This window comes from Hylobates moloch, unplaced genomic scaffold (genome assembly GCF_009828535.3).
Source record: "Hylobates moloch isolate HMO894 unplaced genomic scaffold, HMol_V3 SCAFFOLD_18, whole genome shotgun sequence".
Lineage (NCBI taxonomy): Eukaryota > Metazoa > Chordata > Mammalia > Primates > Hylobatidae > Hylobates > Hylobates moloch.
The window spans coordinates 5,616,747-5,637,294 of record NW_026652293.1 but is presented as its reverse complement, the minus strand read 5'-3'; positions in this window follow the sequence as shown (position 1 = coordinate 5,637,294).

Sequence of the window (20,548 nt, the reverse complement as noted above, 5' to 3'; positions counted from 1 at the left end):
TTGCACTTCTGTGTCCTGCTGCCATGTGAAGAAGTTTCTGGCTTCCCTTTCGCCTTCTGCCATGATTGTAAGTTTCCTGAGGCCTCCCCAGCCATGTGGAACTGTGAGTCAATTAAACCTCTTTGTTTTATAAATTACCCAGTCTTGGGTGGTATCTTTATAGCAGTGTGAGAATGGACTAATATAGGAGTTGTTAGCATGCCTGCTAATGTGGACAACATGGAAGTAGGGGAATGTCAGTAAGCACAGGCAGAAATTGCAGACTTGGGTTTCAATGATGTTAGATATGGACAAATTGTTTGCTACTATATAAATGAAGATGAGGATGCTGCTTTTGAGCTTTGTCCTTGAGAAGGTTCTTCATGAGTGCGGGAAAGGGAAATCTTTTTGTCCGCCCTCATTTTTCTTATGTGGCAGAGGAATCTTGAATTTTCCCCATATTTCCCCTACCCAGTGATGAATTACTCTCTCTCCAGTTTTTTTGACTTCCTCCTGCCAACTTGGAGCAAGACATCGACATCTAATAGTTATTGAATCCTTATCATGTGTTGGGCACCATTCTGAGGGCTTCACATGTATTAGTTCATTGAATGCTTACAAAACTCCCATGACATAGGTGTGAATATACATTCTATTTTATAGATGAGGAAACTGAAGCAAGAAAAGGCTAATTAGCTTAGGTCACACAGCTAAGTCACTGAAGTCCCAAGGAGGAGAAGAATACTTTAGCAAGAAGACCGTCCAGGTTAGGGCTAAATGTCTCTAGAAAGCATGTGCTGGTGGTAAATTGAGATAAGTTTAACTGGAGAGGTCTCACTGAAGCAGAATACCCCTGTCCTACTCACATACACCAGTTGAGATACTTTGCATACTAGAAATGACATGGACTTTAGGGTCAGAGATAGCTTCTAATTATTGCTAGCTGCATGGCCTTGCAAAAGATAACTGTCTCAGAGCTTCCATTTCCACATCTGTGAAACAGACATATCAATGGTGATGATGATTATGAGGGTGATGAGAATGTGTACTTTGAAGAGTTGTTGTTAAGATGTTGTCATGTAGAGCCTGACATGAGTGAGGGTTTAATAAATGGTCATCTCCACTAGGAGGCCACTTTCTTTTTTTCTTGCTTCTTGTTTTCAGGTGGATGAATTTCCGTTGATGTAACCCTCCCAGCTTCTCTCTTCTCCGCTCACTCAGTAACTGAAGCACAAAAAAAGTAGCTTGCTGGTATGTTAGTCATGCAGTTAGTTAGTGGGGAGCTAGAATATAAACCCAGACAGTCTGGCTTCAGAGCCCACACACTTTGATGCCTCACCATGCTAACTCCCCAGAAGACAAAGTACACGTGATATCAAATATCTTCTTTCTTATTGGCAGCAAGAAGCTCAAACCTCAGGCTCTTTGGAAAAGGCAGCCTGGAGAAATGGACTCAGAGCTGATGACTCAAACCACACTTTCTTCAAACTTGTTTTATATGCCCATCGTCTTCTCCATTCTGGAAGTGGGTGGCTTAGGATATAGACAGTGTCCATTCATCCCCAATTTGTCCAGAAGGATCTTCCTTTACACACGTCTTCTGTGTGTGACTATTAGGAGCTCCCCCTTTCACTCTCAAAATGCCTGAGTTTGGAGATAAATTGCATAGTTGTTCTATGCATAGGCATGGGAAATGGTTGGGCAAGGGAGGGGCGCAGGTCATGGGCAAGGTTACTGGCACAGTCTTCAAGACAGAAAAAAAAATCTGGGGCCAAATTCATTTTTTTGAGGACTGAGCTAGTTGGCGCCACAAGAAACTAAGACCACATGACTTCTTGTAATCCAGGCTTCTTGAGCTTTGTCTTGGCTGTGCTATCTTTGTTCTGGCTCTTGAATGAGTCTTGCTAATGTATTCTAAGGGCCATCAGAGCCCCAAATGACAGCTTAACAGCAGGCAGTTACCCCATGCTTCCTTCAACATGGTCAGGAGCAGCCCACAGGCAACCTGTTGCTGATGACAGGGATAGGAAACCTGAAGCAAGGAATGACCTATTTTGCCTGGGTCCTGGAGTTAAATTTACTGGCATAATTGCCAGATGTAATTTCTCTGCACCTCTTTCTGTTAAGTGCTCTTTAAGAGCAAAGCACTTAGTAAATTATAAGGAGGTACCAGCACGAAAGTGCTTACAAATAAGAATTATGGAAAATCAGAAGCCAAACGCTCACAGCAGCAATTTTTTTTTTCTTTAATCAGAAAAGGAATCAGAAACATACAGGAGGGGTTAAGTCTCTCAAGCAAGCGATAACATAAGCTGTTCATATATTTTAAGATCTAATCTATCATTTAAAAATTATTTTATTACAGGGAAGTTTTATAAAAAATAGAGTCATGTTCCAATATTCCACTGCGTGCCCCAAGGGAAGCCAGATAAAGGGCAATAAAAGAACTAATAGGAATTAACTTTATGGTATTAATCTACCAGGCTGAGAGAGCAAGAGGCACAAATTGGTAGATGGGGAAATTCAACTACCAATCAGCCCATGCCACATATATTTGGTAGCTGTTTCTACGGGTTTTCATTTCAGGAAAGTGAGTTAGTCACACAGAAGATGGCATGTGACCTCAGCCACAATGAAGGCAGAAAGAAACAAAACCCAGGCTTTCTGGAATCTTGGGCAATCCCACAGGAAGATGTTGAGTTTCTTAGGAACAGAGCCTGGAGGAGGAGTCAGTTATCTATCAAAGGGACTGTGAGTTTGCTGGCTCCACATCAGTCACCTCCTGGGGGCAGGACATCAAGCACAATTGGCACATATTTTTCCATGTCTCACCATCACAGCTGGAATTTGTAGCACTGGGTTCATAAGAGGCTATGTTGGGAAAACCAGCAGACCAGGCATTTTTGAAAACCACAGCTTACATATATAAACATGCCCATCACAGTGTATAGAATACGAGAGCACAACAAACGTCAGCCCCTGTTTTCCTCTCCCTGTCCCACTGTGTCTCTAGAATAGCAAGATGATAGAAGATGCGACTTCCATCATCAGATGGAGACAAGACTTTCTTGGGCTCTCTGGGAACTCAGTCCATCTTCCTAACTCCATAGAGGTTTACAATTAATGCACATGGCTTGGGAAACTCACCTCTTTTGAGAATAAAATGTTTTCAAGCTCCTTTCTGTTTCTAGCACCATCCACATGTGTCTCTAAGGCCCTTGTGACTAAGGCCATGGCCACCAGCAAGCTGTAGGCTGATTCAAGATGGAACGGACCTGAAAGCCTTTTGGTTCTCAGAAGACAAGAGCTCCCTTCTTAAAAAAAAAAAAAAAAAAGGAAAAAGAAAAGAAAAGAAAAAAAGAGGAGAAAAGACTTTCTACCTTGGATAGCGCTTATGCTGGTAAATCCAACAGACAGCCCTAAGGAAGAAATGAGTCACAGAGAATAAACTCCATCTTCATACCTAACAGGATTTCCTTATCGCAAATGGGAGATTCATAAATGCAAGACTTAAAAGCCAAGAAATCTCTTTTTCTTGCCAACCGGGGATTCCTTTCCCACATTCATTCCCAAAGTCTCAGCTGGTGCTGATTGTGTCCAGCAGCCTAAATCACAAGAAGTCTCTTAACAATATACAGGCTGCAGTTTGGACAGGGCCGCTATCTTTAGAGGAAAGTGTGCTGCCTCCCCCAGCTACAAGTCAGCTGTCCCTTCCTCATCTCCGTCAACCTCCAGCCCCAGGGAGAAATGCATTAGCAAAAGCCAGAGCAGGCAGGGTTGATTTGAAAGAGAATGCTCTTTGCCTAATATTTCTTCTCTCCACATCATCAAAATTGGTCAGTTTCATAATGCTCTATGTCCTTTACACATTGTCAGGTAAGATACATTGCAAATGTATGTGGCTTAACAAATATATGGTAAATAAGCATTTTTCTTCTTCTTTCTATCGATGAAAGATTCTACAGAAAGTTGAAGGAGGACAGAAAGCCACTTTGTAAAAATGATAGATACGGTCTAAAACTCCATAGCTTAAACCTCTAACTTGCTGAGTTTTAATGGGGTTGTCATCACCGGACTGTTAGCTTAACTTATGAAAATCAAGAAAATGCCTTTTTGTTGCTTCATAAATCCCGATGAACAATAGTCCAACAACAGAAAACAAGCTCTGATTTTGGAATGATTGCTCTCTGTGTATCGCCTGTAATGAAGTATGAAGGAAATCAAAGACTTATTGCTTACAGATATTAGCACAGACCCAGATGGCTCAATTTTTTTTTTTACCATAATAGATAATTCTTGAATTATGTGCCTAACAAAGACAAATTCTAGAACTAACGGAAGACATTTATTATATTAACAAGTGTGTTTTCAATTCCTTCAAAACAGAATGTAATTTAATCTTGGCTTCAGAGACAGATTGGAAATGTTAAATGTCTGCTTTTCAGAAGTGATTTCTGCGGGGAGAAAAGTATTCAGCATCAGCTTGAGCTGTGTAACTGGGGGAAAGGATGTTTATCTTAACAGCACAGAAAGGGAGAAGTTGTGGAATTTTTTTTCCATTTTCTTTTTCATTTTTTAAATATAGAGCAGATTGTATATATCCTAGTCCTTCCCCAGGGCAACTTCTGCCTTGCTGAATGTAACATATTCCACTGTGAGAAAGAATAATTATCTGATAGTGAGGAGACCCTTCTTAGTGTTCTATGCATATAAATGAAAACCTGAAACCTGTCCAGTGGTGTCCATTGTCTTATTTGTTACTCCAGGGACTTGGTTGGGTATGGCTAGGGTCTAGACTGGAGATTTGTGATTTTCTGGGGCTATCCAAAGTCCCCAGTTAATAATCAACCTGCAGAGGATGGTCAAAGCTGTAGAGGACTAGCATACAATGCCACGTGAGAAGAAGAACAGAAGGATCTGAGGCTGTGTGACTTGGAGAAGAAAGATAACCTTAGGGAAGGGAGAAAGGGTAGAAGAACGTCATTGTAGGAGTTAGCAGTGAGTCTCACATAGAGAGGGGCAAGTGGCTCCAGGGGGCATACTGGGACCAAAGTCTATTTTCATAAGGGAGAATATTTTTATTCCATTTGAATAATGTCCTAATTCACCTTGCAGAGAGGAGGGTATCCAGGGTGCTGGATTCCATAAGAAGTTCAGGACTCGTGCCTGGGTATAGAATGAGGAGGATGGAGTCAAATGAGATTTGAAAGACAGGCAGTGTGTAGTGGGATCGACAGCAGGCAGTGGGACCCAGCAGGTGACTTCAGAAGGGAATCAGGAGACGCCGCATGCGAAGATTCTCATCTGATGGATACATTTGCAGGGCATGTTACAGAACACCTGTAGCCTCACCTATAGGTAGGAAGGAAGCAGTCAGCATGCCTCCCCAGTTTGGGTGAGGGACTTGCTCATAGTGAGAGCTGTCAAAGAAGAGAACTGATGGTCTTGTAAAGAAGTAATTTCTCCGTATCTGCTCCTGTTCACATGGAAGCCAGTTGACTGTTTGCTGGGGATACTGTGTAGGGGATGCCAGGCTTGGGTGGGACACTTTTGGGGATGACCTCTGAGGTCCTGCCAGTTCTAACTGGCATAAAAATATCTTCCTCATCACCATGATTCATTCATTCAGCACTTATTTATTAAGCCTCTACTATGTCCCAGCCAAAGTGCTAGTCACTGGGGACATGAGGGTGAACACACAGACATAAACCCGGCTCTCATGGCACCTACTGCCTCCTGCTGGTTGTTATGAAGAAGTGCAGGTGCTATGGACTCACAGGTATTTGGATATATTGTCTGATAGGATGAAGATGGACTTCCTGCAAGAGGAAATGTTGAGGGACAAAGAGAGAGAAAAGGATACCTTTATGCAAGGAGAACAGAGTGAATGAAAACACGGAGGAAACAAAGGGCAAGTCCAAACTGTGGAATTACCCTTTAGCTTTAATGTCCGAACAAAACAAAATGTGGTAGTCAGGGAGGAACTTATGGACTTATTTTCACAGCTTAATTGGTTATATTAAATTAAAAGTTGAGGTAGGGGAGGGCAGAGAAATAATACATGCCTTTTGATCCAGATTAAAGTGATCTGGTAGGGATTAAAAAATGGGGATTATCTCTTACAGGCAGGGTCTGGTTGAATAAAGCAGTGGAGTTTTGGGGGATAGGTTAGAGGGGAATAGCATGAGCTTTCTGGGGCGTGGTAGGGGGTATTTAGAGATATCAAGGCAAAAAGAATGCACACAGAGAGGCGAGAAACCTTCTTTCATGCCCTCAGCTGGTAAGAAGATAAACTTTCTTCACTTGAAGTGTTGTCCAGACCATAACTCAGTCCTGAGTGTCTCTCAGGCACAAAAACCCTTAGTTTGGCCAACCTGCCCTCATGCTTTTGTGCAGGGAGAGCCTGTGGTACAAGTTAATTTGGGATTTTAGAAGGGGAAAAAAAAAAACCTCCATTCATGTTTGCTTTCTTCCTATACTGTATAGCTTGCAAAGTATTTCACATATATCTGAAGAGGGTTTGGTCATCTTTGTTCAGTAGAGAGGAGTTGAGATTCAGAAATGGGAAATGACTTACCTAAGGTTGCAGCTCCACTTGGAAGCAGTGCCACTACACTCCTGATCGGATGGTTCTTATTTTGGCATGTGGTTTCCACTACTGGGGCCTGAGAAATAATGTTGTTGTTGTTGTTTTCCTAAGAAACACCTGCCCCCTCTAAAATGGAAATATGAAGGGTTAATGAAGGCACAGACCCCAGGAGGCTGATATCCAGTACAGCTGCATGTCCTTGGAGAAGCACAAGGACTTTCCTGAGTGAAAGAAAAGAGAGGGCCTACCTGTAACAATACCTCAGAATGGTTGATAAGCCTTTGCTCTTCTATTCTGGGTCTTTTTTTTTTTATTGCATTGCTGTGGAGTTGAAACTGGCTGAATCAGCACTGAATCATTTAGCAGGAAATGATGAAAACTGTCACTTTCCTCTGTCTGCATAGTAAGACACAGCAGAGAGAGCCCAAGATGACGAAGGGGCCGTCTGACAACGCCTCAGGCCTCAGATTGGATTGTGAATGGGAACAGCCCATAGTCTAATCAGTAGTCATTCCCCCAGATGGGTCACAGAGTGTGAATGTGAGGTTGTCCCTGCAGCAAGGACACCTAGTTGACAGAACCACAGAAACAGTGAGGTGAGGAGGCGAAAAGACAATCTGCAGGTCCACTGGGAAATCTTGCACCAGAAATTGAACATCTTGAATAATAGGGTAACCTGGACCCCATTTGGTGCTTATGGTAGCTGTGGGAAAGAGTGCCAGCCAAAGGGCTTATTGACAGGGAAGAGCTTTTCTTGGCTTCCCATAAATAACATGTAACCCTGCTGGAATGCCTTTTGCTATCTGCTCATTCAGCAGGAAGATGTGAGATGTTTTCACCATCCACTCGTTTTAAAGTGCTCTCAGAATTTTTCATAAAATAACATGGCTTTGTAATGTTTGGCATGTTACTTTACCCTTTGAGCCTCAGTTTCCTCTTTTATAAAATAGAGATGTTAAAACCTATAGCCATAGCATTATGGGGCTGAATAATGACATAATGAATGTGATGATACTTTGTAAAGTGCACATCATTATATTATTCAGAATCCAGAGTCCTTGGGGGCACTTCAGAGCCCTTATTCTAGCACTTATCATAAGCAAGCAAACACACAACTCTCCATCTCACCCCTCCTCATCCCCAGCTTAATGGCTTTAATGCAACTATGGACATGACCACTGACCTGTGTGCTCCAGTTGAGAAGTGGTATTAATGGGAATGAGACAGGCTCCCAAATCCTGAATTGCTTCTGCTTTCTATTAAGCCAAGAGACTCTGTAGCTATGACTATGCATTATTCAGTATTCAAAAGAAAAGTATGCAACATTCCTAACCATCCACATATTTCTGATGGTCCAGATTTTTGGTAAGATCTATACCACAATTTAGAAACAATGTTTCTGGAGTGAGGGAGAAAAGAACAATGGAAAGAGTGTTTGTTTGTTTGTTTGTTTTTGTAATTGGACAAGGAGAGGTACAGTCCAGGTAGCTCCTAAGAAGAGATGGTGTGGTGTTAGGAAACATGGCAGGGCTGCCGGAAATACTGGGTGCTCAGTGGGCAATTATGTGATTGGAAGATTTAGCTGGAGTGAAGTTATGTTTACTCACAATAATCATTCCAGGAAAGTTCTGCCCACCTACTTTTTCTGTCTCATTCATTATTTAACAAATATTTATCCAACTTCTATTATGTAAGAAATGTCTTTGAAAGATCTAGATGAACTCAGGATGTTGACTTCAGTTAGGGTGGTGGCAGTGGAAATAGAATAGAGACGTATATTTGCTACTAATAAATAAGTTGGCATGGCTTGCCAATAGATGGAATATAGTTTGTAAGAAGAAAAATTAATCCAAAGAGGGTTTCTGTATTTTTGGCTTAGAAAATGGATAAATGGAGGTAATCTTTGCTTAGATGTAGGGGTTGGGGGAGGGACGGGGGAGCAATAGATTTGGGTGGAAAAAGCAGAATCAAGAACTCTGCCCTGGGCATATTACATTTGAGATGTCTTTAAGCCATTCAAATGATACAGGTATATGCTTGGGTATACGAGTTTGGAGCTCAGTTGGGAGCGCAGTCAAGGCCTTGGAACACAAATATGGCAATGATCGGCATTTTGATATTTAAATCCAAGGGACTAGATAGGATCACTTAGGGAATTGATGTTGATAGAAAAGAGGACCCAAGGCTGTGATTGCAATATTTAGAAAGAGTAACCAGAAAAGGGGTTGGGAAGGAATGACTAGTGAGGTGGGTGGAAAGCCAGTGGAGTGCGGTGTCATGGAAAGGGAAGTTATTCTAAATAAGTCCTAAGGTCCCTTGCAGTGCAAGCTGTCTGTGATTCTTTTTTGTTTCCCTCTTTTATGTCTCTTATTTTTCCTACAGTTTATTTAAAAAGCAAACACAAATCTTTGACAAAAAATTACATGAAAATCTTGTTCAAGAGAAAAAGCAAAATTTCACCTTTACATCAGTGTATTATTGTTTTTTAGCAAATCTTTTTAAAAATTTTATTGTTTTATTTTATTTTTCCATAAGTTATTGGGGTACAGGTGGTATTTCTACTTACTTACATGAGTAAATTCTTTAGTGGTAATTTGTGATATTTTGGTGCACCCATCACCCAAGCAGCATACACTGTACCATATTTGCAGTCTTTTACCCCTCTACCCCCTCCCACTTTTTCCCCCAAGTCCCCAGAGTCCATTGTATCATTCTTATGCCTTTGTATCCTCATAGCTTAGCTCCCACAGATCAGTGAGAACATGTGATGTTTCGTTTTCCATTCCTGAGTTACTTCACTTAGAATAATAGTCTCTAATCTCATCCAGGTCATTGCAATGGTGTTAATTCATTCCTTTTTATGGCTGAGTAGTATCCCATCATATATATGTGATATATATATATGATATATATCAGTTTATATATATATATATATATATCTCTCACAGTTTCTTTACCCATTCATTGATTGATGGGCATTTCGGTTGGTTCCACAATTTTGCAGTTGTGAACTGTGCTGCTATAAACATGCATGTGCAAGTATCATTTTCGAATAATGACTTCTTTTCCTCTTGATAGATACCCATTAGTGGGATTGCTGGATCAAATGGTAGTTCTTCTTTTAGTTCTTTAAGCGCTCTCCAGACTGTTTTCCATAGTGGTTGTACTAGTTTACATTCCCACCAGAAGTGTAGAAGTGTTCCCTGATCACCACATCCCCACCAACATCTACTGTTTTTTTATTTTTTTATTATGGCCATTCTTGCAGGAGTGGGGTGGGTATTGCATTATGGTTTTGATTTGCATTTCCCTCATCATTAGTGATGTTGGGTATTTTTTCATGTTTGTGGGCCATTTGTATATCTTCTTTGGGAATTGTCTATTCATGTCCTTAGCCCACTTTTTGATGGGATTTTTTTTTTCTTATTGATTTGTTTGAGTTTGTTGTAGATTTTGGATATTAGTCCTTTCTCAGATGTAGAGATTGTGAAGATTTTCTCCCACTCTGTGGGTTGTCTGTTTACTCTGCTGACTGTTCCTTTTGCCATGCAAAAGCTCTTTAGTTTAATTAGGTTCCAGCTATTTATCTTTGTTTTTATTGCATTTGCTTTTGGGTTCTTGGTCGTGAAATCCTTGCCAAAGCCAATGTCTAAAAGGGTTTTTCCAATGTTATCTTATAGAATTTTTATAGTTTCAAGTCTTAGGTTTAAGTCCTTAATCCATCTCGAGTTGACTTTTGTATAAGATGAGAGATGAAGATCCAGTGTCATTCTCCTACATGGGGTAGCCAATTATCCCATTACCATTTGTTGAAAATGGTGTCCTTTCTCCACTTTATGTTTTTGTTTGCTTTGTTGAAGATCAGTTGGCTTTAAGTATTTGGGTTTATTTCTGGGCTCTCTATTCCATTCCATTGGTCTATGTGACTATTTTTTTTTTTTTTTTTTGAGACGGAGTCTCGCTCTATCGCCCAGGCTGGAGTGCAGTGGCGCAATCTCGGCTCACTGCAAGCTCCGCCTCCCGGGTTCACGCCATTCTCCTGCCTCAGCCTCTCCGAGTAGCTGGGACTACAGGCGCCCGCCACCACGCCCGGCTAATTTTTTGTATTTTTAGTAGAGACGGGGTTTCACCGTGGTCTCGATCTCCCGACCTCGTGATCCGCCCGCCTCGGCCTCCCAAAGTGCTGGGATTACAAGCGTGAGCCACCGCGCCCGGCCTCTATGTGACTATTTTAATACCAGTACCACACTGTTTTGGTGGCTATGGCCTTATAGTATAGTTTGAAACCAGGTAGTGTGATGCCTCCAGATTTGTTCTTTTAGCTTAGTCTTGCTTTGGCCATGCAGGCTCTTTTTTGGTTCCATATGAATTTTAGAATTGTTTTTTCTAACTCTGTGAAGAATGATAGTGCTATTTTGATGGGGATTGGACTGAATTAGTAGATTGCTTTTGGCAGTATGGTCATTTTCACAATATTGATTCTACTCATCCATGAGCATGGGATGTGTTTCCATTAGTTTGTGTCATTTATAATTTCTTTCAGCAGTGTTTTGTAGTTTTCCTTGTAGAGGTCTCTCAACTCCTTTGTTAGGTATATTACTAAATCCTTTTTTTTTTTTTGCAGCTATTGTAAAAGGGGTTGAGTTCTTGATTTGATTCTCTGCTTGATCACTGTTGGTGTATAGAAGAGCTACTGATTTGTGTACATTAATCTTTTATCTGGAAACTTTGCTGAATTCTTTTATCAGTTCTAGGAGTTTTCTGGGCGAGTCCTTTGGGTTTTCATGGTAAACAATCAGCAAACAGGACAGTTTGACTTCCTTTTTATCAGTTTGGGTGCCCTTTATTTATTTCTCTTTTCTGATTGCTCTGACTAGGAGTTCCAGTACTACATTGAAGAGGAGTGGTGAGAGTGAGCATCCTTGTCTTGTTCCCATTCTCAGAGGGAATGCTTTCAACTTTTCCCCATTCAGTATTATGTTGGCTGTGGGTTTGTCATAGATGGCTTTTATTACATTAGGCTATGTCCTTTGTATGCCAGTTTTGCTGAGGGTTTAATCATAAAGTGATGCTGGATTTTGTTGAATGGTTTTTCTGCATCTATTGAGATGATCATGTGATTTTTAAAAAAATTCTGTTTATGTGGTGTATCACTTGTATTGACTTGTGTATGTTAAACCATCCCTGCATCCCTGGTATGAAACCCACTTGATCATGGTGGATTATCTTTTTGATACGTTGTTGGATTCAGTTAGCTAATATTTTGTTAAGGATTTTAGCATCTGTGTTCATCAAGAATATTGGTCTGTAGTTTTCTTTTTTGGTTGTGTCCTTTCCTGGTTTTGGTATTAGGGTGATGCTGGCTTCATAAAATTAATTAGAGAGGATTCCTTATCTTTCTATCTTGAGGAATAGTGTCAAAATGATTGGTACCAATTCTTCCTTGAATGGTAGAATTCTATTGTGAATCCATCTGGTCCTGGACTTTTTTTGTTGGCACTTTTAAAATTACCATTTCAATCTTGCTGCTTATTATTGTTCTGTTCAGGGTGTCTAATTCTTCCTGATTTAAGCTAGGAGGGTTGTATTTTTACAGGAATTTATTCATCTCTTCCAGGTTTTCTAGCTTATGTGTGCAAAGGTGTTCATAGTAGCCTTGAATGATCTTTTGTATTTCAGTGGTGTCAGTTGTAACATCTCATGTTTCTTTTCCTAGTGAGGTTATTTGGATTTTCTCTCTTCTTTTCTTGGTTAATTTTGCTATGGGTCTATCAATTTTATTTATCTTTTCAAAGAACCAGCTTTTTGTTTCATTTCTCTTTTGTATTTTTTTTGTTTCCATTTCATTTAGTTCTGCTTTGATTTTGGTTATTTCCTTTCTTCTGCTGGGTTTGGGTTTGGTTTGTTCTTGTTTCTCTAGTTCCTTGAGGTATGACTATAGATTGACTGTGCTCTTTCAGACTTTTTGATGTAGGCATTTAGGGCTATGAACTTTCATCTTAGCACCACCTTTGCTGCATCCCAGAGGTTTTGATAGGTTGTGTCATTATTGTCATTTACTTCAAAGAATTTTTAAATTTCCATCTTGATTTCATTTTTGACCCATTGCTCATTCAGGAGCAGGTTATTTAATTTCCACATATTTGCATGGTTTTCAAAGTTCCTTTTGGAGTTGATTTCCAGCTTTATTCCACTGTGGTCTGAGAGAGTTCTTGATACAATTTCAATTTTCTTAAATTTATTGAGGCTCATTTTATGGCCTATCATATGGTCTGTCTTGGAGAAAGTTCCATGTGCTGTTGAATACAATATGTATTCTGCATTTGTTGGATGAAATGTTCTGAATATAACTGTTAAGTCCATTCGTTCCAAGGTATAGTTTAAATCCATTGTTTCTTAGTTGACTTTCTGCCTTGATCACCTTTCTAGCACTGTCAGTGGAGTATTGAAGTCTCCCACTGTTATTGTGTTGCTGTCTATCTCATTTCTTAGGTCTATTAGTAATTGTTTTATAAATTTGGGAGCTCCAGTGTTAGGTGCACATATGTTTAGGACTGTGATATTTTCCTGTTGGACAAGGCCTTTTACCATTATATAATATCCCTCTTTGTCTCTTTTAACTGCTCTTGTTTTAAAGTTTGTTTTGTCTGATATAAGAATAGCTACCCCTGCTTACTTTTGGTGTCCATTTGCATGAAATGCCTTTTTCCACCCCTTTACTTTAAGTTTATGTGAGTCCTTATGTGTTAGGTGAGTCTGCTGAAGGCAAAAGATAGTTGGTTGATGAGTTCTTATCCATTCTGCAGTTCTGTATCTTTTAAGTGGAGCATTTGGGCCATTTACATTCAATGTTAGTATTGAAATGTGAGGTACTGTTGCATTCATCATGCTCTTTGTTGCCTGCATACTTAGTTTTTTGTTTTTGCTTTTTAACTTGTATTTTTGTTTTATAGGTCTTGTGTGATTTATGCTTTAAAGAGGTTCTGTTTTGATGTGTTTCTAGGATTTGTTTCAAGATTTAGAGCTCCTTTTAGCAGTTCTTGTAGTGGTGGCTTGGTAATGGTGAATTCTCTCAGCATTTGTTTGTCTGAAAGCGACTGTATCTTTCCTTCACATATGATGCTTAGTTTCACTGGATACAAAATTCTTGGCTGCTAATTGTTTTGTTTGAGGAGGCTGAAGACAGGGCCCCAACCCCTTCCAGCTTGTAGGGTTTCTGCTGAGAAATCTATTGTTAATCTGATAGGTTTTCCTTTATAGTTTACCTGGTGCTTCTGTCTCACAGCTCTTAAGATTATTTCCTTTGTCTTAACTTTAGATAACTTGACGATAATGTGCCTAGGCCAAGATCTTTTTGTGATGAATTTCCCAGGTGTTCTTTGTGCTTCTTGTATTTGCATGTCTGGGTCTCTAGCAAGGCTGGGGAAGTTTTCCTTGATTATTCCTCCAAATATGTTTTCCAAGCTTTTAGAATTTTTTCTTCCTCAGGAACACTGATTATTCTTATGTCATTTAACATAATCCCAGATTTCTTGGAGACTTTGTTAATATTTTCTGATTCTTTTTTTTGTCTTTGTTGGATTGGGTTAATTTGAAGACCTTGTCTTCGAGCTCTGAATTTCAGTCTTCTACTTGTTCAATTCTATTGCTGAGACTTTCCAGAGCGTTTTGCATTTCTAAAAGTGTATCTAAAGTTTCCTGAATTTTTAATTTTTTTTCTTTAGGCTATCTATTTCCTTGACTATTTCTCCCTTCACTTCTTATATCATTTTTTGGATTTCCTTGCATTGGATTTCACCTTTCTCTGGTCCCTCCCTGATGAGCTTAATAACTAACCTCTTGAATTATTTTTCAGGTAAATCAGGTACTTCTTATTGGTTTGGAGCCGTTGCTGGTGAACTAGTGTAATTTTGGGGGGGGTGCCTTGTTTTGTCATATTGTCAGGGTTGGTTTTCTGATTCCTTCTCATTTGGGTAGGCTCTGTCAGAGGGAAGGTCTAGGGCTGAAGGCTGTTGTTCAGATTCTTTTGTCCCACAGTGTAGCAGGACAATCCACAGACAAAACACCTCAGACCTGGAGTTAAAGAAGGGGCCGGGTGCGGTGGCTCACGCTTGTAATCCCAGCACTTTGGGAGGCCGAGGCAGGCGGATCACGAGGTCAGGAGATCGAGACCACGGTGAAACCCCGTCTCTACTAAAAATACAAAAAAAAATTAGCCGGGCGTGGTGGCGGGCGCCTGTAGTCCCAGCTACTCGGAGAGGCTGAGGCAGGAGAATGGCGTGAACCCGGGAGGCGGAGCTTGCAGTGAGTCGAGACTGCGCCACTGCACTCCAGCCTGGGTGACAGAGTGAAAAAAAAAAAAAAAAAAAGGATGGGTTTAGTCCTGGAGTTCAGCAAGATAGGACTCAAAATGACTCCCCAAATGACAATTCCTGTCCTTTTAATGACTGGGGTCTGCATGCACCAGTAATTAGAATGGAACAGAACAGGACAGGGATTTTCACAATGCTTTTCCACACAATGTCTGTAATCTATAGATAACATAACCGATTAGGTCAGGGGTCGATCTTTAACTACCACGTCCGGGGCGTGGCACCGGGCTGTCTGCCTGTGGACTTCATTTTTGCCTTTTAGTTTTTACTTCTTCTTTCTTTGGAGGCAGAAATTGGGCATAACACAATATGAGGGGTGGTCTCCTCCCTTAACAGAGTGTTCCCTTGATTTAGTACTCTCCCCCTTTTCCTGTGGATGTGGCTTCCTGTGAGCTGAACTGAAGTGATTGTTGTCTCCCTTCTGGGTCTAGCCACCCAGCGAGTCTACCCAGTTCCAGGCTGGTACCAGGGGTTGTCTGCACAGAGTCCTGTGATGTGAACCATCTATGGGTCTCTCAGCCTTGGATACCAGCACCTGTTCTGGTGGAGGTGGCAGAGGGTGCATTGGACTCTGTGCAAAAAATAATGCTCCATTTTTGTGCTGGTCGGCCTCCTGACAGGAGGTGTCACTTTCCAGAAAGCATTAGCTGTAGCAGTGTGGAGAGGGACTGGCAATGGGTGGGGCCCTAGAACTCCCAAGATTATATGCCCTTTGTCTTCCACTACCTGGGTGAGTAGGGAAGGACCATCAGGTGGGGGCGAGGCTAGGTGTGTCTATGTTCAGACTCTCCTTGGGCTGGTTTTGCCGCAGCTGCTGTGGCGGATGGGGGTAAGATTCCCAGGTCACTGGAGTTGTGTACCTAGGAGGATTATGGCTGTCCTGCTGAGTCATGCAGGTTGTCAGGGAAGGGCAGTCAGGGAAGTGGCAGTCACAGGCCTCACCCAGCTCCCACACAAACCAAAGGGCTGATCTTACCTCCCACCGTGCTCCGCCGCAACAGCCCCAAGTCTGTTTCCAGGCAGAGGGCCAGAGGGGCTTGAAAACTTGCCAATGCTTTCCGCCTCCCAGAGTATATTTGAGGTGTCTCCGGGGTCCTGCAGTAATAGTATGCTTCCTTCAGAGGGTCTGTGGGTCCTCTCAGGATTGCTAGTTTGTTCTTGCTGTCGATCCGGAGCTCAAATTCACAGTGCAAGCCTCTGCATGCTGCTCTGTTCCAAGCTGCAATTCTGTCCTCCCTCCCGTCTGCCATGATCCTGAAATCCCCCTCTCTGTGATTCTTGCTGCCCTTTGCATTACTTCTTTCCTTCTCGATTGCACAGGCTGATAGTCTAGGAACTTGGACTTCTGACTGTCTCTGGAAAGGGGCCCCAGGCTGTCCAGAGTAACAAATTATCTGCTTATCACAGTTGACACTGCTACCATCTACTTTATTATTTCCGGCTATTATTTTCCCTGACTTTTGGGAAGCTGACTGCAGCCTTTTATCTGGATGCTCGCACTCCATCGCCGCCCCCCCACCTCCTCTGTCTACTTGCCTCCCACCTTTCTGCGTGGGCTGCCCTGCCTTCTCCACACAGCGAGTCTTTATCCACTTCATCTGGTTTATCTGCTGAGAGTTCTCAAGGTTCAGTTGTTTCTCCATTGTTATTTGCAATTTATCTGATTCTAAACCTGACATTATATCTCACTGTGATATACAGTTGTCTGGCTATTGTTTATCCAATGCAAGTATATTATTTTGCGTCCACTTTTTTTCTTGCTTTTCCAAGTTGGGAACCATGCCTGTAACATCACAAAATCAGATGTCTGCAAATTATCCCCGTAACTGCAGAGATAAGACAGGACTCATTACCATTCATGTTACCCTCACCTGGGGAGAACTCAGGTCAAATTTCTTTACCCTTGGATAACACTTTTCTAATTTTAAACTTGTCCTTTCTCTCTCTTTCTCTCTCTCTCTCTCTTTTTTTTTGTATCTTTGAATTCAAGACATTTCATTCACCTCCCACAGCTTGCTTCTCTGATTGGAAGACCATTTCTACTGGTGGTAGGCATAGTGTAAATATGTCATTTTTGAGGTTTGTTCAGCAAGGACTATACAGACTGAAGATGAAATGCCAGCTAAAGTCCCTGTGTGTGAAGAACATCGTGTTCAGCCTTTTACTCTCAAGGCAAATTATTTGCTTAAGTAAGGGTTTCTTCCTTGATTACAGCCCTTATTATTGAGATCTTGTCTGAATTTCCCAGGTGTGTTTTGAATTTCACAATCTCACTCTGTACTCCACAGAGCTAGTCTCAGAAAATAGATTTGCATATGCCCCCAGCTCTGATGGAGACAGAGTCCTTCCCTAGACAAATAGCCCTGGGAATAAAGGGCTAAACAGAAACACAGTATCTGGGCATGCTAATTATTATTATTATTATTGACTGAGGACATTGGCTGGCTGTTAATAGACACATCTATTAGGTGTCATACTGTTTGTCTTGGGACATTGCTTCTCTTGATTTGTAAGATTTTAGAGGAGAATGAAAAAACTAGGTGAAAATACAATAAGTAATATTTGGTTTTGGCATTTAAGGAAAACACATTAAGCACCTATGATGTGCCAATCAATGTGCCAGGCACAGGAACACAAGGGTGAGTAAGAAAGTAGTCAGCCTTTAAGCATCTTCATGTATAGTGGGAGAGAGAGACATGCAGACAAGCAGTTATAACATGTTGATACATTCTCTGACAGAGACCTCTGCAAAATGCCATGGCAGTCCAGAAGATGAAGTTAGAAATTTCCCAGGGGTACCAGGGACAGTGTGTCAAAAAGTGAGCCTTGCAAATGACTGGGAGTGTTTCAGATAGGGAAGGTGAGGACTGCATTCAGGCATAAGCAGCTCTAAGTGTGGAGGAATGGCCAGCTGGGTTGTGGAACCGGACGGAAGGCGAGAGTGAGGGCAGAGGAGAGAGGGCAAAGGCCTGGCTGGAAAGGGAAATTAGAGGCTGGCAGTATCAGAGCTCCCCCTATGTGAATATCAGATATCAGGTTCAGAGTGCCTCCCAAAAAGACAAGGGAAGGGGGAGATGGTGGACCTTCCAAAGGGACATCAGCAGAAGATTCTGACTTTCTCTTCTTTTGAAATTACAGCCCATTCCAAGCTCAGATGTCTGTCCTCATGCTGCCTTTCCTACTCAGTGGCTACAGGTCTGGGGACTAACCAATGGGCTTATTCTTGACCTTGCTTCATGGCATCTGTTTCTGTTTAGACAACCCCACCTTCTTTTGTTCATTTTATTTTTTTTTAAGCTCTACTGATCTAACCATGGCCTCTTTTATATCCTGTTTCAGTTAAGGCCCTGCTTTCATCTTCTCCACTGGCATTTCAGGCCTTTGCCCAGCTAAGCAGTGACCATATATGCCAGCGCTAGGTACCATGCTGGAAAGAGAGAATCAGATAGGATGGGCAAAGGCCTGTCTTAATAAGGGCTGTTGAGATCTACTTATAAGAGAAAAACAGATGTGGTTTCTACAACCTCATCAAGAGACATGTTATTCAGGATGGGATTAGGTGGGGGAAGGTGAGGAGATAATAGTAACTACTTCTGAAAGGAGAGGTATGTGACATTGCCATGACAAACTGTAGAGGAGAGGTGGAGATGCTAAGGTATGTGAGCTTTTAACAATTGCTACATATGAATAATATTGGGAGATTATGTGAAATTATTGGGAGTAGTGTGAAAGAGAAGCATAAAATTGGAAAATAATAGGTTTGGTGAATTATGGCACTTAGTATTTTTCCCTGTCATTACCTTCCCTCCTTCCACCCCCTCAGTCATATCAAAAGTATCAAAAGCAGGTACGCAGAATGCAAGAAGGTGGGAAGAATGACAATCTTACTTTCTCGATCCCTGGATCCCAAAGCATGTTAAAAATGTTAAACCAGCAGTTTGCTCACAGAGACAGAAGCCAACTGTGGGGTGAAATTGCATCAGTAGGGACATAAGGGTAGACTTGAGAAAAATCGGGTTGCAAGGCACTAAAATAACAGAGGGAGGGCATTAGAGTTCCCTCTGTGGAAATCTGTTAGAAGAGGAGAGAAAACCATCTGTCTGGAACAGTGTAAATATAGTCATGCTTATGCCCAGGGGATGGACTTATTTTTTCCTTTTAAACAATTTTAACTAAAAGTTTTATGTGAAAACACTATCAAAGTACAAGAGAGTACTTAGTATTCTCTTTTAGTTTGTTATTATTTTATTATTTAACATTGTACAATTAGCATTTTCCACATTTCTACATGGTCCTCACAGTTATTTTAATGGCTGCATAATATCCCAGTATATTGTAGAATTGTTAATTTAATAATATATCTGGTATTAGCTCTGTATATCCATTGCTGGCCCAATATTTGAGTATTTTATGGGCTTCTTTAATTCCTCTGCACTGTTCAAATTAGTCTGCCTTTCCTTTCCCAAATATTCCTAAACTTCTCCCTACAACCACCAGCAGAATGCCCATTCGACTTCATCTCTACTGGCCTATAGGGAGGAAACACAGGTGGTGGTAAAGGCTTTGTTGTCAGGTCAGAATCAGGTTTCCCATTTTTATTATTTACTAGTTTGGGGATCCTGTGACACTGGGCACATTATTTCATCTTGTGAGCTCAATTTATTCATCTGGAGAATGTCTATAATTATATGTATCTTGAAGGATTGTGTAAGTATTAACAACGACATTTATAAAGTGCTTGCTACACAGTAGATGCCTGGACGGTCTGATTACTGGGGACTCCACGACAAAGAAAGTTGTCTTCTTACATCCAATTAAAAGCACATCGAGGGCAGGAATCTTATTTTATTTGCCCCTGAATCGCCCAGTGGTGCAGAGGGCTTTATACGATTCATGCTTGTTAGTTGATTATGTAGATCTTTGCTGAATATCTGACTTCAAGGACAATGTTGTCAACTTGTACATGATTAGTGTGGGGTGGGGGGGTGTTAGGGGCAGATGGAGTGGAGGAGGTAGGGCTGTTGAGCACCTGCTTTCTGAGTTTCTGAACTCTTGCGCCTCCTGCCGGCAGCCAACAGGTTCTAAAATAGCGACAGCTCATGGCCCAGTATGGGTCTGCAGCTCCACCTGTAGGGAAGGCAATCACAGAGTGGGCGCAACTGGCAGCTCTATGCAACAACTACCTGTTATCAGAGGCTGCCTGAGGTCCCAGCATAAATATTCAGTGTGTCTTTCACACCACGACAATTTTAGAGACCAGGTGCACCAAAGATGCACAAGCAGATGAGAAAGGGAGAGGGGAGGAGGGAACCAACCCACAAACAAACCCGATTTCTCTGCTCCTCACAAAACATTTGCTTTTTACAAGCACGCAGATAAATCCCCAGCAGCGTAGGGAGTGCCGAGAGGGAAGCTGGCATTTGAAAGGCTTGCAGTATCAGCTAATTGGTCTCAAACCTAAATCATAAAAAGACCTGTAATTACGCTGTTCAGAATTAACACAGAAGACTGTTGGGTAGTTGGTGGTGGAGAGAGGGAGGGGCGACGATGGGAGGAAGAGTCCGTTTTTTAAGTGAATTTATACTATTATAAGACCTGTCGCGGGTGA